Genomic DNA, 15,323 nt, shown 5'->3' on the forward strand with positions numbered 1-15,323 from the left:
CATCTGGCCCTATGTTATTTATTTTGCAGCCCGTTTTCCTTAAAGGAAAACGAGTTGCAAAATAAATAAAATAACGAAACCATTTGGTTTCGGTTTTTCAGAGTAGGCAGTGGTCCTTTGGACCACTGCCTGCTCTGAAAACCCCTTTTTGCCAACATTCACAAAGGGGAAGGGGTCCCATGGGGACCCCTTCCCTTTTGCAAATGGGTTACCACCAGTGTGACACTGGTGGTAACTGTGAATTGCTTTGCGACCGCATTCGCGGTCACAAAGTAATTTAGCATAGCGATGCGAGTTGCAAATACCATGCAAAATGTTTGCTACATCTGGCCCTAGGTGACATACCAACACGTTTAGGTTTCGTTTTTAGGTTGAGCATAGCAGCGCGCAAGCGCTGCTTTTCTGACCTGTTGTAATGGCGGCCGCTACCTCCAAGGCTTTTGCGGCACCCACCTCAAAGGTAAATGGAAGTGCTTTATATATATGCAGGGCCATTGGAGTCATGTGGAAAAGACTAAATTATGAGGCAGGGTTGACCAATTTATGTGGTGAGAAAATTCCGGTTATCAATTTACAACGCCAATAGCTCTAACTCAAGTCAATGCGAGAACTTCTGCATTGCAAATGCTTGTTTTTAAAGAAGACATTAATAATGAAGACTAGTCTACGGTACTCTGCTTGCATTTTTTTTATTTACCGATGTCAATAAAATGTTGTTTCTTTTTCTTTTTTGTTTTTTCCACTTTTGGGTACTTGATGTAGCAATATAGGATTAACAAGCATGTTTTCAAATATGATTCACTCATTTTTATATTGTAGAGAACACGGAAGAGTTAAAATCAGATTTCATTTATTTTTTGTGTTTTTATTCTGTCACTGATTGTTAAAATACCTGGTTCTCAAGCATCCTTACTCAAAAGTCAGTAACAGAGGCGTAACAATAGCCCCTGCGGTGCAGGGGTGCCCCTGAGCTCCAGACTCCCCCCGCCCCCCCAGGCACTGTGCACTGGCCTAAGGGCTCCTGACTGGGTTCAGAGCGTGGACGCAGGACCGGCTTTAGAGCGGTAAAACCGGTGCACTGACTTTGGTGTGGGCGCTTTGTTTAAAAATAACTTATGGGTTTAGAAGCACTAAACTTGCTTGTGCATCCAGCTGTTTTCAGGCAACAATAAAAATGTCAATATAACTCTGGTGATTACTATTACTGCTGGTGAGAGATCCACATTTTTTCTAGTGGCAGTTTTTACTCATTAAGTAGTGCACAGGGATACTGTGCCTGCTGCGGAGAATCTGTACCATGCAGATCACAAACCTCTGAGTGAACTACGAGTAGCACTTCAAAAAAGAAAAAGAAATGTGTGTCAGAGACGGGCTATGGAGAGATTAGGGGCACTGGGGTGGTAGAGAGGGAATTTGTGTAGAAGGAGGTCATGGGGGAGGGTGGTCCTAAGAAAGACTGATGCATTAGGAACCACCAGTGCTAAAGCCGGCCCGCGTGCCCCGTCATATATTTAGCAGGGGGCGGGCTCAAGTTTCATTACGCCACGGTAAACTTAAAATTAATTTTGTATGTGGTGCCTTTTAAAAGAGTATGAAAGCATACACAGGACTTTCTACATTACAAGACAGAACAATACCAATTTTCATAGCTAGCAGGTTGTCCATAGCCATGTCTGTCAGCTTTCGCCAATCCTGGCTTTTTAGCACTCTGCAGTTTGCATACTGGGTAATTTGCTTCTATTCTTGCAATGTCATAAAAAGCAAAACTATCAGTCCGAGAATGCAACATGATGATGATTAGAAAAATTCAAGACTGGCTCAACGTATTAAGCCTGGCAGCAACTTGGCAGTTCACCATAGCCACACAGTTGCAATTCCTCTTACACGTAGGAATGGAAACAGTGCAGAAAAACAGGGAGAGTGTGTTAAACGTTTCAGGTTTTAGAATATGTGGCTACAAATTATTCTGGTGTAGCTCGGAAGTTTCAGGGTTCCACACGGCAATATCTTTTTCACAGGGTTAATCACCCCTACACAAATGCTAATATAGTTGCTATGAATTAATTCAAAGATAACTTTACAAAATGCATGGTACTCACGACCTACAGATGTGTCCAAGCATTGCTTTCATAAGCAATATTTATATATAACAATATCGTGAGCCAACACAGAGGTTCTTAACCTTTTGACTTCTGTGGGCCCCACTTAATCGTTACTGGAATCCGCAGACACTGACTGAATCGTTATTGGAACATGGGGACCCTCACTACGTCATTAGTGGAATCCGGGGACTCTAGCCTAAGCATTGTGATGATTTCAATCACAGAACAATACTCAAAAATATGGAAAAAAGCATTCATCAAAAAAATACATAAATAATTAAATATTTTTTTAACTCACAATTATAAAATATTTTTTTTTCAACTTTAATGGTAAAATTGGAGCGCATTTGAATTCAGTTGAGGCTCTCCATCATCCATAATATATTCTGATTTACTGGTCCCCCAAATCAATCTAGGGATAATAACTGAATTTTTATGCTCAAATTTAAAATTCCTTCACATTTATAGAATGTTTTAATGTTTTTCAGTATTACACTTTGCTTCTTTAGTCATAAACAAGTTATTAATCTGTAAATATTATTTACTTTTCTAAGCAGTTGTGGACCCCGTGAGTAGGCGTTGGAGACTCCTAGGGCTCCCTAGACCACAGGTTAAGAACCACTGGTGTAAACCATACAGAATCCTAAAAGAATTGAGAATGATGGGATGAGTAAGAATGTCAAAGAGTGCATGAGAGCCAGTCAGTCAATGTGAGATAGTGCATGTTTGAACACGATAGATACATGTAAAATCCAACAACCACTGGCAAAGCCAATAGTTCTCACAATGTTTTGTGGCCATGGCGTACAGCAGTATGAATGCTTTGCATTATGGCTACAACTTATTTTAAAAAGTGCTTTGACGCAGCCAGTGCCCATGTGTTTTTTTGTTTTTCAAAGAGCTTTAGCCCTGGATGCATCATAGTCCATTTTATTATTACTTGTAGCCATGGTGTACAGGAGCCACACTGCTATACAGCATGGCCACAAATCATTGTCAAAGTCGTCAATGCCCATGCTACGCAGCATGAACTCAGTCTCTTTCTACAAAGGCTGCAGCATGCAGTGTACACATGGTGGAAGCTCTCCTTATAGCGTGCTTCTGAAGTCCAAACAAGCATTAAAAGGGCATATGTTTATTACATTGGTTCATATCCCCTGTTCGCTCTTAGACTGAAAAAGCTTCTCTTGTCTGGACTCATATGTTAAGGGTTAAAAGAAAAGAAAACACTAACCATTTCACCAGTTAATCAGAACTTATTTTTCATCAACATAAATATCTTATCAATCAACCCCTTGTAGAGCACTGCTCTTCACCCCTATGGGTATCCAGGCAGTGAGGATAAGCTGGTCTCAGTCGAATAGCCAGGTCTTGAGTCCCCTTCTGAATTCCGCCAGGGAGGGTGATGTTTCTATGTGGCGGGTTACTTATTACAGGCTTTGGCGGTGAAGTAGGAGAAGGAAAATCCTCTGCTGTGGCTTCGGCGTATGCGGGGGATGTGGGCAAGGGCCAAGGAGGTTGAGCGCAGGCTTCTGGTGGGTTGGTGGAAAGTCAGGTGGTGGTTGATGTTCGCAGGTCCCTGGTTGTGTAGGGTCTTGTAGGTGTGTTATTATTTTGAACTGGCATCTCTTGTGGACAGGGAGCCATTGGAGGTTCCTGAGGTAGGGGGTGACGTGGGTCCATTTGAGTAGGTCGAGGATGAGACGGGTCACAACGTTCTGGATGATCTACAGTCTCTTGAGGGGTTGTGTGGTGATGCCTGTGTTGAGCACATTTCTGTAACCTAGCAGTCAGGTGATGAGGGCCTGAGTGACGGTCTTTCTGGCATTAAAGAGGAACCATCTGAAGATTTTATGGAGCATGCCGAAGGTGTGGAAGCCTGAGGATGCTATTGCATTGATGTGGTGCTTCGTGGTGAGTTTTCTGTCAAGATGATGCCGAGGTTGCACGCATGGTCTGTTGCTGAGGGTGTGGAGCCGAGGTGTTGACCCATGGAGAGGTGTTTTTCCAGAAAAGCAGCACTTCAGTCTTGTCTGAGTTGAGTTTCAGGTAGTTGGTTCTCATCCAGTCAGCGAAACTGGTCATGGCATCGTGGAAGTTTGCTCTGTAGGTGCTGGAGTCTTCAGTGAGAGAGAAGATGAGTTGGGTATCGTCAGCGTAGGATATGATATTTAGTCCGTGGGACCTGACGATGTTGGCCAGGGGCGTCATGGAGGTGTTAAATCAGATGGGGCTTAGGGACAATCATTGGGGTACGCCGCAGATGATACTCTTGGGTTCCGAGGTGAAGGGTGGTAGGCAGACTCTTTGCATTCATCCTGTGAGGAAAGATTATATTCATTTGAGGGAATTCCCCCAACGCCAGTGTGGGTTAGTCTGTTGATGAGGGTGTGGTGGGATACAGTGTTAAATGCCACTGAGAGGTCGAGGAGGATCAGGGCTGCTATTTCACCCATGCTGAGGAAGAATCTGATGTTGTCAGTGGCAGCTATCAGGGTGGTTTCAGTGCTTTGTTTGGCGCGGAAGCCAGTTTGGGAGTCATTTGTTTTTTCTAGGTGTTCAGTGAGCTGGTGGCCTTCTTGAGAAATTTGGTGGGGAATGGAAGAAGCAAGATAGGGTGGTAATTTTTGAGTTTGCTTGGGTCGGCAGAGGGTTTTTTCAGGAGGGGTCTAACCTAAGCATGTTTCCATCTGTCGGGGAAGGTCACAGTGGTGATGGAGGTATTGAGAACGTTGGTAAGTTCCGTGCAGATTTCTTGGTTTCCGAGGTTGAAAAGTTGGTGGGGGCAAGGGTCCGTGGGAGCTCTGGAGTGGACAGAGAACATGATGGTAGCAGTGATCTGCGTGGTGAGTGGTTTCCATGTGGAGATTGAGTGGTGAGTGTCCGTGGGTGGGAGTCCCACATCTTTAGGGTGGGAGTTGAAGTTGTTGCAGATGGAGGTTATCTTGCTGTAGAAGTATTCCGACAGGGCATTGCAGAGTTCTTGGTATGTGTGAATCATGTTCTCAGTGGCTGACGGACAGGAGAACCTTCTAACAATTTTTGAGAATTCCTTAGTGTGGTTTGTGCTTGTTTTGATTAAGTCTGTGATGGTATCTTGTTTTGTGTCCTTGATGCATTGGTGCTACTTGTTTTGGGCTAATTTGAAGGTGGTTCAGTTGGTGGGGTCTTTTGGGGTAAGCTATTGGTTTTCCAGTCATTTGCAATTGCACATGATGGTTCTGAGTTCAGGAGTGTACCAGCTGGCTTGTCTTGGTTATCTGCTGTTTTGGCTGGCCTGATGAGGGTGACTTTGTTGGTGCAATTGGTGATCCAGTCAGAGAAATTCCAAATGGCCTGTTCTAGGTTCTGTGCAGCATTGGGGAGGCTGTTGTTGAGGGCCTCTGACAACTGTGTCTGAGTCACTTTGTTCAGGCTGCAGTGGGAGGAGCTCAGGGGCTTGGTGGTGGTGCATGGGGAACCTGTGATGGTGAAGTGGACGATGGCGTGGTAAGTCCAAGTGAGTTCGGTGATGTGGCTGCACTTGACCTTGTCACTGGATGTGAAGATAGAGTCAAGTGTGTGTCCTGCGCTGTGTGTGGGGTCGGTGACGAGTTGGGTGATGCCAATGGTGCTCAAGCTTTCCAGGAGATTGGTAGAATTTGCGTTTTGGGGTAGTTGAGGTGAAAGTTGAGGTCATTGAGTAGTATTTAGTGCCTGGAGTCGATGGCTAGAAGGGTGATGAAGTCAGAGATTACATTGCAGGATGTTGACGCGGTCCCGGAGGTCTGTAGGCAAGGGTGTCTATGACTGTTGTCTGGCATTGGTTTGGAGTTGGAAATTGAGGTGTTCCATGAATGATGTGGTGTCATCTTCAGTGGTGGGGAGTCGAATGGTTTCTTTGTGGCAATGCCTCATCCATGTTTGTTGGCGCAGTCCTGGTGTATCATTTTGTAGCTGTGGGGCATTGCTGTGGAGATTGAAGAAGGGTTTATCCAGGTCTTGGTGATGAAGATCACTGGGAGGAAAGTGATGGTAACTCAGATTTCTGTGGCATGATGCATAGGGACCAGACATTGAGCAGAATACACTTGAGCAGTTCCGGGGCGTTTGTGGTCTCTCGGTTAGGTGTGGTGAGGGATCCTGTGCAGACGGGCAGTTTTGCATTGCTAAGAAAGCGGCGGCACATGAAGGGACCTTCCGTGGATCGAGAGATGTGTTGGAACAATTGTTGTTGTGAAGTTTAGGGTTCAGGGTCCAGAGCTCGGTAGAGGAGTATCAGTGGTTGGTTGGAAGTCCAGAGTTCCCGGCAATAGGTGGGGTCCAGGCACAGACGAGTGCAGACGGGCTTGCCTTTGGCACTCCTTCTGTGTTCCAGTGGCACGTCCACTGCTTGGCCGCACTTCAGCCTCTGGCAAGTAGGTCCTGGGGAGGGAGGGGCGCTAGGTGGCAGGAGGCAGGAGGAGGAAAAAGGCGGGAAAAAAGCCCAGCAAGGCAGCAGAATAACAGGCGGCAAAGAGTAAGCTGGAATGGACTAAGGCTGAGATGGCACACAAAACAGGCACAAAAAAGGCAAGGGCACCAGGCTGGAGGAAAGCAGGACAGCAAGGCTAACTGGGCCCCGCATTAGCAGGCAGAGGTGATGCCGGGACTAGCACCCCAGCTCAACAGGTAGCTCAGCAGGTATCAGAGGAGTCCTGGAGAGACTGCAAGGGGGGAGCTGGCACACATACAGTCAAGATGAAAAGCAACACTCCTCATATATTGGACACTACTTTAAAAGTTTTTTCACACATACTTTATTTCATTATACAAAAAAACAAACTTTATCATTTTTCATACTCGAAAAACAAACCAATTTTTCTTCCTCCGTTAAATCAATTATTTACAACATTTTATACAATCCCCAGCTTTTAGACTCACGACTAAAGTTGGACAGTTTGCCAGACAATAAAATGGCAGTTTATAAAGAAGATGGGAAACAAAACAAAAGGGCTAATCCAACATATCGTCTGACATACTAACAAATACATTGTGCACAACACGTTGGATAGTTTTTATGGATGTAAAAAACAAAAAAATATCCTTTTTGAATGCTGCGTTTCCTGCATACCTTAGATTTCTCACAGCATTTAGTCTTTGAACTAGCTTTGGGAATGCATCAATACACAGAGGTCAGTGGTAGCAGGGATAGCGAAAGAAGCACCAAAGAAGATGTCAGGGCAGCTACTGCCCCTAGTGACCCCTAGAGGACCTCCATGACTGGCCACCGCAGCCTGGCAGTCATATAAAAATGTGAGTGCTGTCTCAGTGGTTGAGATGATGAGGATATATTTCAGTGTGTTGTGAGATGACTGACAACACACCAGATGGTCCTTATCAATATGATCATCCAGCGGCCGCACATGACGTACATTTTGAACAAACATGGTGATGGCACCAAACCTTAAAGAACCAGACACAGTTGCAGACCATTTCTACACGCATTGTACTCAGCAGGTCCATGTTGAGTCTTCTGCTGCTGAAAGATGTTCTAGAGCAAAGAAAGAGTCCATTCTAAACCTTGTGTTATTTAGATTTAATGAATTACTCCAAGCTCACCAGCTAAACTAGCGTAAAATGCTCAATTATAAATGTTCTGGATTGTCCCATAGAGGTCTGAAGGCTTCCAGTGGCACTGCCACCCCTCAGAGTAACAAGTGTAGGCCATCATAGTACAAGCTGATAATCTGGAGTGTTCTAATCAATTGTTTTGGATTTAGGTCTCATCTACCTCACCCACATTGACACGTGGCACCTGGTTCAATGAGAATGGAATGTTAAGACCTAGAGCTACAGAGATCCAGCAGGTATGGGAAGCTTTAATATATTTCTGGGACTCATCTGTTGAATCAAGTATCCTGTAGACTCAAACACAAATATGGTGCTGAGGGGTGATGATTAGAACCTGCACTGCAACTTGATAGCCATTAAAACTTCCCAACATACAGTATCTCATCCTAACCACCTCCCAACATACAGCATCTGAGCCTTACCCGCCACCAAAAGTACCTTATACCAACCCTAACCAACCCACAATATCCAACACCTACGTCCTGACCACCTCCTACCAAATGTCAACTTCGTCCTGTTCACCTCCCAGCATATAACATCTCATCCCTGACCACCTCCCAACATCCAGCATGACTCCTGACCACCACCCAACATATAGCATCTCAAAGCTAACAACTTCCAAAGAAACAGTATCTCAGCTCTGTCAACACCCCAACATTAAGCTTATCAGTGCTTACCACCTCTCAATATACAGCATCTCATCCAGACTACCTCCCAACATATAGCATATCAACCCGAACCAGCTTCCTACGTCCATCATCTTAATCTCAGTACCCCCCAACATACAGTATCTCTTCACTGACCACATCAAACATACAGCATCTCAGCCCTAACAACCTACACACATACACCATCTCAGTCCTGACCAGACTCAACATACAGTGACATAGCCCAGACTAACCTCAACAATCAACTTATTAGCCATGACCAGCTACCAACATACATTGTATAAGCCCTGACCAACTTCCAGCACACAACAACTTGCCATATTGCAGCACCTCATCTGGCTTTTCAGTCCTGACCAACTCCCATCTTAATGCATCTCAGACATTTTCTGGTATGTAAATACAGCGCCTCACCACAGAGCAGCTCCCATATACAGCATTTTGGACCTGTGAAAGTATAAACATACATCATCTCAGCCCTGTCTAGATCCCAGCATACTGCATCTGAGTCTCGAACAGCTTGCAACAAACAGTGTCTCAGCTCTGATTCTTAGTCCACGTATACAGCTGCTCAGCACTGGCCAGTACACAACATAAAATGTATCCAGCATGCACTTTCTCAGTCCTGACCAGGCCCAATGCATAGTTTCTCAGCCATACATTTAGCCGACTCCTGCAAACTCCGAACATATGGTGCCTTGCTGTGACCAGGCATGAATAGCCAACATGTTAGCCTCACCAGATGCCAACACCCAGTGTCTCAGACCTGAGTAAACCCTACTCACAGCAGTTAAGCCCCAAACAGCCGTGAGCAGCTCTCTACCAACATACAGCATCTCACCCTGAGCAGATCCTAACACACAGTTTCCCATCTCTGATTCCAATAAAATGCATCTCAGCCCTGACCTAGTCCCTTCCCAGCACCAAACAGTCCACAACAAAAAATGGATCAGGCCTGATCAGTGCCTATCAGTCTCCTTCTGACTGCTGACCACCTGCAGCATTTAGGTTCTCCGTCCATATGCTCACTAGTCCAACTCAGTCGCATCAAACATCTGTCCTCTTAGAAACATAAATCTAGCCTCTTAGATGTAGCCTAGAACTCTTTGATGTGGCAAGCTTCATGGGTTAGTCCCATAACCAAGACATGCCAAACTATACTGGTTGCACTATTCTCCAAACCCTATCTCTGATGACCACTGATGAACAAGCCTGTGGGCTATGTAATGGCATATGCTGGGGTTCACATTGCACGTGTCCATAATGCCAGACATGGTGCCATGAGAACAGTTAAAAGCAATACCTGTGATAACACAGATATGCTTGGAACAGACAACCCCTGTGTTTGTACACGTTCCTGCTGTATTGTCTCATAACCAATAGCTGAGCCACTAACCCACACAGTAGGCAAGTCTATAGTCTTGTAATTGTACATGGAAATGCGCTACATAACATGTTTGTCGGAAGCATAGAAAGGTTCTAGTGGACGTCCCTTTGTCAGGTCATTACATACAATGCCAAAGGGACTAGTGCCCATCTGTGTCGTCAAACACTTGTACATATCAAGAGAGCAAATGATGCTTCCTCTGTAGATAGCCATTCATATAACTGAGGGGAGTGAAAGTGTAGGCCTCTGTTACGAAGCTAATCATGCCCACTCAGACTAGTGCTGGTGCACACATTTGCCAGGATATTTACCTTCCACAATACAGGCCCATCAGGGACAGTGGCAACCATTACAAGGCTAGGCAGTAGAACACATACCAAAGGAAGCCTGTCATCTGAAAGCCTTTTGCACATAAGCCCTTTTCTCCATCCTGGCCATCCGCACAGACAAATCTGAGCAAGAGCACCAGTCGTTTTGGTAGCCTTGAACATGTGGCTTGGTGCTAGTGAAGTTGGGTATCTGTGACCAGGGACATACCCTTTGGTAAGTGGCAGTAATTAAGTAAACCTGAACAAATAGGTGCTGCAGATATGGAGAAACCATGCATTCATTTATGACTGTCTCTTCTTTTCATGCAGCTTCTGCTGGAACTTCTAACTACTAATCCAGATACTGAGCTCCAAAGACAGTCCAGACTTTCCTCATGATGATAGAAAAACAAGCCTCCAAATGCTTCTTTAAAGCAATGCCTTCTGCAGGGATGGCCCTCCATCACTACTGGGACACCAACCTGATCGGTGTGAAAGAGGAGCGCGTGGAAGGCCTGGATTATATGTACCCTGGAATATGACTGGCTAACAGTCATTAGGTCTGTTCTCTATGATTCCCCATCATGATGGGTCTGTCTTTTCCATCCCTTACTGACATTTGGAGACGCCGGTTCTGTCCTCCACTGTTCCCCATGATTCCTGGTTACACCTTATCCAGCTGCTTCCATTTATCATTGGTAATGTGGAGCCTCTCTCTCCTCCGTTCCTCGTGGCTACTTAGTCATGCAAAGTCTGCCCCACCACTCCCCCGCCCTTCTGCACAGTCATTTACCAGCCTCCATCCTCATCTCTATCAATATATGATCAGGGACCATGATCTAGTGCCACAGCCATAAATTCCAGAACCCCCTGAATCTCCTTTGGCTCTGAGGTAGAGTGGGATGGCTCACCTATGGCTGAGGTTCACTTGCACATTTATCATGCTCATTCATGCCCATATTCCTCCTCAGTGTCTTTTGTCACTCTATCATGGTTTGATAGCTGTGATGGCTTTTGTAGATCTCTCTAATTTATGACACTTGGGTTTAGTGGTTGTCGGTTGCCCCAACACCATTTCTGCCGTATGACAAATTCCTTAAACCTGTGCTTATTCCTGGCCTGAAACCTAGTCTTTTTCTACCTGCTCCCTCATATATGTCAGACATTTCCGGTGCCTTATGTAGAAGTCAGATAAATCTTTGGAACAAATTCACTTTATGCTTGATTACTTTAATACATTTTATTTTTGCAAAAGTTAATATTTATGATGTTTTTTTAATACAAATATATCTTGAAATGCTAAGTGTCTGACTAAATTGTCAAAAAAATCTTCTAAAGAATAGCAAACTGAAATTAAAACTTGAATCATAAATCTATGTCTATATTACAGCCCTTAAGAGCCAGAATTTGTAACTGTCTTCCAAGGCTTCAAAGCTAAGAATAATTGACATATTATATCAACCTACTTTGATTATTATGTAGTTCTACGTCATAGGACCTGCTAAAGCTCTTATTTTGTTTTATCGATTTGATGTAACGAACACTACAGACTGGATTGTTATTAGACAAGGAGTCGGATCTTAACAGTTGAAGATGTGGCTATAAAGCACAGATCAGCTAGTGGGAAATTAGGAGGATATTGGTTGAAAAGAGGAATTTTCTATCAATACATGAAAACTTAAAGAGAGTTGGCCAGAAGGAGGGAGATGGGGAAACTGCTCGCATCTGAGGCCGCAGTGCATGGGACATGTCTATCTCATATCAAGGCAAATCTCGACTTCCAGGAAACACGACAAGTAATTTTCTTCCGGTTTCAAAGCCACCAATTAGTATAATGGTTACGTCTCCAGAAATGACATCACTTGAGGCCTGATACCGACAACGTAACAGTGAGTAAAAAGTGATGGTCTGGATTGTGGCCTGAGCGATCGGCCGTGGCTGAGATTTATTCCAGCATTCCTTCTGTCGGTGTGCAAACGTGTCATTCATAATCTTACCAACAGCACACCAGCGGCTCAAACCAGCAGTGGTGTAATGTCTACACAGACTTTAATGCTCCCCAACTGGACCTGTCCCTAGTTCATGTTGGTTTAAAATCAACTATCAGAACTGTAACATTCCCAATACGAATGACAGACATGGGTCAGTATTCTGAAGATATGTACAATGAATTATTAGGCAAAATACATTAACTATGCCATCGATAGTTAGCAGCAAAGCATACAAATCATAAGCATCAAGAACTCAGTAAAGTTCAATAGAAAATCTAGCATAGATTTGCCTTGTGAGAATGGGAAATAGGAGTGCCTTGTTACAGAGGAAAAGTATGTCATGTTATAGGGTTTCAGTCAAAGGATTTCATACATCATTAAGCATGTACACGGTTCTCAGGATATGCACCAAAGAGGAACAAGCAAGAGGAAACATTTTGCTACAGAACACATTTGAGGATTCTCTCATTATACTATTGCATTGAGTTCTCACTAGTTATTCCAGCATTATAATGGACACATTGTATGAACAGCACGGCGAGAAACCTCTGGGAGCGCTAGCCGTCTTTTAGTATGAAACTTGTAATACTGTAGTTAGAGCCAAGAAATAGCAACAACTATGATCACGTGGTGTGGTTTAGCCTCATTTCAAGATGGAAAACAGTACATCTTCTGTTACGTTAGCAATTTTAGAAGCATAACAGAGGAAACAACATTCACACTTGTCACTTTTTGTTTTTGCTGAAGACACGCAAGGTGAGATGGGTATGCCCAGATGCATGTCCCACGCTCACTCTGCCACAGGAAACAAGACATACATTACTGATAAGGCCTAAGTAGGTCTAAAGCAGTTGGGAATTGCTTGGGGTCCTGTCTGGAGGGGCACAGCATGGCCTTTCATGCTGGACTGGAATTATTGGAGTAGGACCAAAACTGATTTGCACGTGGTTGGTCTGTGTACAGAGCTGCATGGAGGGAGAAAAACTGTGGTCTGGAATACAAGGCCACAAAACAGTTAAGAAAAGAGCTCCAAGGTATGAGAGCCATGTTCCACGATGAAGGCTTTGCTCTGTGAAGCTCACACTCAGTGAGTGAGTTTATGTCCCACATTGCTAGACCCACAATAAAAAAATGAAGCTTCCACCCCGATATGCAAGACCTATGTTCAATTATGTAAACGGGCTGCTCAGTCGCAGACTTAAAAACAATATATGAGCCTGTGCTTGCAGTGAGACATTGTTTCACGATTTGGGATGGGGCTCTAAAGACTCGAAAACACTTTGTGAGACTCTACAGAACAATGAGACTTTATTTCACTGAATAAAGCTCCAAGCACTCTGAATGACATTGTGTTTCATGGTGTGATGCACACATTTAGTGAGCAAGGGTGTACTCTAATTTGCGAAACTCACTATCAGTGAGGGATACTGTGCTCCAAACGAAAGCTCCACCATAATCAATGTGTCAATTTTGGTTTTTGGTGGCAAAGGAGGCATGTGGATGCTCCTTGTAGTAAACATGGCAGACTGGTCTTGCCGCCACGTGCTGCATGGTTGCCAAGGATTCAAATTATTAACTTGTGGGAGGCCTCAGGCTCCAAAAGTGGCAGGGACCTTGTTACCAGTCACGAGCCTATGATAGTAATCGGCACCGAATGCTAAAAGAAGAGTTAGTCAGTGCTCTCTGCTGTGTCTAGAGGTGGTGGGACTAGGAGGGGAGATGTGAGGGCTTACATTTGTCAATATAGTTTGATTGAGTCCAAAAGAGAAATTCTTAAAATGGCAACATTTAAAAATTGTCCTGCAGGTACCACAAGGAATCAGAAAAGTAGTGGAAGACTCCAGTCTCACTAGTGCAAGGTGGTGGGCGTGGTGGGGGGCAGCGCACTCAAATCATTTTATTCTACAGCTGAGGAGCCTAAGGCAACCTCCTGTTCATGATGGAAGTGTCCTAACTTCAGAAGACTGAATAGGCTGCAGTCCTTCAAAAACTTTCAGATTCTGCATGTGATCCCTAGGGGCAAAACGAGGGAGGGGACTTAGCTGGTCGACTGTCCCTTGGAAGCTCTGGTTGTCCTGTCACCTCCCTGGCAAATACACATCTAGTCCTTTTCCTGAGATGCATTCTGAGTTTAGCCACTGGCTGCCTGCAAACAGTATTGTTTTAAATGTTTTATTGATTTCACTGCGGCAGGGGCCGAGAGGTGAATTGGCTGCTCTGGCCCCTTAACAAAATTTAGAATTACAGTCGGAAATCAGTAGGTAGCTGGGCTTCCGAGAAAGTCTCGACTTAAGTTGGTAGGTTTGGTAAAACAACATGCAATGGTTCCATGGACTATAAAGACAAAAAACTCAAGTACAGGCTGCCTAAACATTGACTATGGATAAAGATCTCGCTACAAAAATATCAACCTGTTGGAAATTCCTAAATCCAGCAAACTCTCTCCCCACACATCTTAGGACTGGGTAAATATGCTATTTTCACTCCCATTCTAGGCTAGTTTAGTAACTGTATGTCAAAACTTTGATATCTTCATTAGTAATCGTCCAGCTTGGAGTTAACATGGCTTCAGCTATGGCAGCATCCATACCAAGAACAAGCATTGGCAAAGCCAACAGGTCTCACTTTTGTTAGCCGCTCTTTTATATTTGCAATTTCTTGTTGCCAATGCAGAACAGCATTAGCAAAAAGAAAAAGAACAGCAAAAATTACTGACAATACCAATAGATCTGTGCTTAATGTTGTAGTGCAAAGAAACAGAATTGCACATGTTAGTGACTGCATGCATTACAAAATTAAAGATAAACATATTAGTTTTGGTGCATGCACAAACAAAGAAACAAGCAACACAGAGACAGACCTATAAGTTAAGACCTATATATATATATATATAAAAACAGACATACAACAGAGGCACATATAGTTGTAGTACACACATTGTGCAACCGCAATGGAGTATGGGACATAACAGTAATGAGAGAGGAAGTGATGAGAACAAGAAAGAATGAAAAGTAGAAAGGGAAAGGGTATAGGAGAAGAAGGCATATCTAGGAGACCTATACAGGAAGAAAGCACATGAAATATAGGAAAGAAACAAATGGAAGAAAAACTAAAGGTTGAAACAATTAAGGGGAAGAAGATGAGAAAAAAAGAAAAGAGTGAAAAAATGCCATATGGTAAGGATATAGTAAAGAGTGAAAAAAGTATGCATTTGCCTCCAGAGTATGAAGACATCATTAGCAGAGCAAGCACTGGTAAAGCTGAGCCAGGACACTAAG

At 43.9% G+C, this 15,323-nt stretch overlaps 1 long non-coding RNA gene across 2 annotated transcripts in view; it reads left to right on the forward strand.

Moving 5' to 3' along the window:
- The window catches only part of LOC138284837 (uncharacterized), a 36,232-nt gene extending 24,881 nt beyond the window's left edge, over positions 1-11,351 (forward strand). For both annotated transcript variants that reach the window (XR_011201463.1, XR_011201462.1), the window contains 2 exons: positions 7,844-7,930; positions 10,385-11,351. This is a non-coding gene — a long non-coding RNA (uncharacterized lncRNA). The remainder of the gene's footprint in view (positions 1-7,843; positions 7,931-10,384) is intronic.
- Positions 11,352-15,323: the final 3,972 nt, after the last annotated feature.

This window comes from Pleurodeles waltl, chromosome 3_1, assembly GCF_031143425.1.
Source record: "Pleurodeles waltl isolate 20211129_DDA chromosome 3_1, aPleWal1.hap1.20221129, whole genome shotgun sequence".
Taxonomy (NCBI): domain Eukaryota; kingdom Metazoa; phylum Chordata; class Amphibia; order Caudata; family Salamandridae; genus Pleurodeles; species Pleurodeles waltl.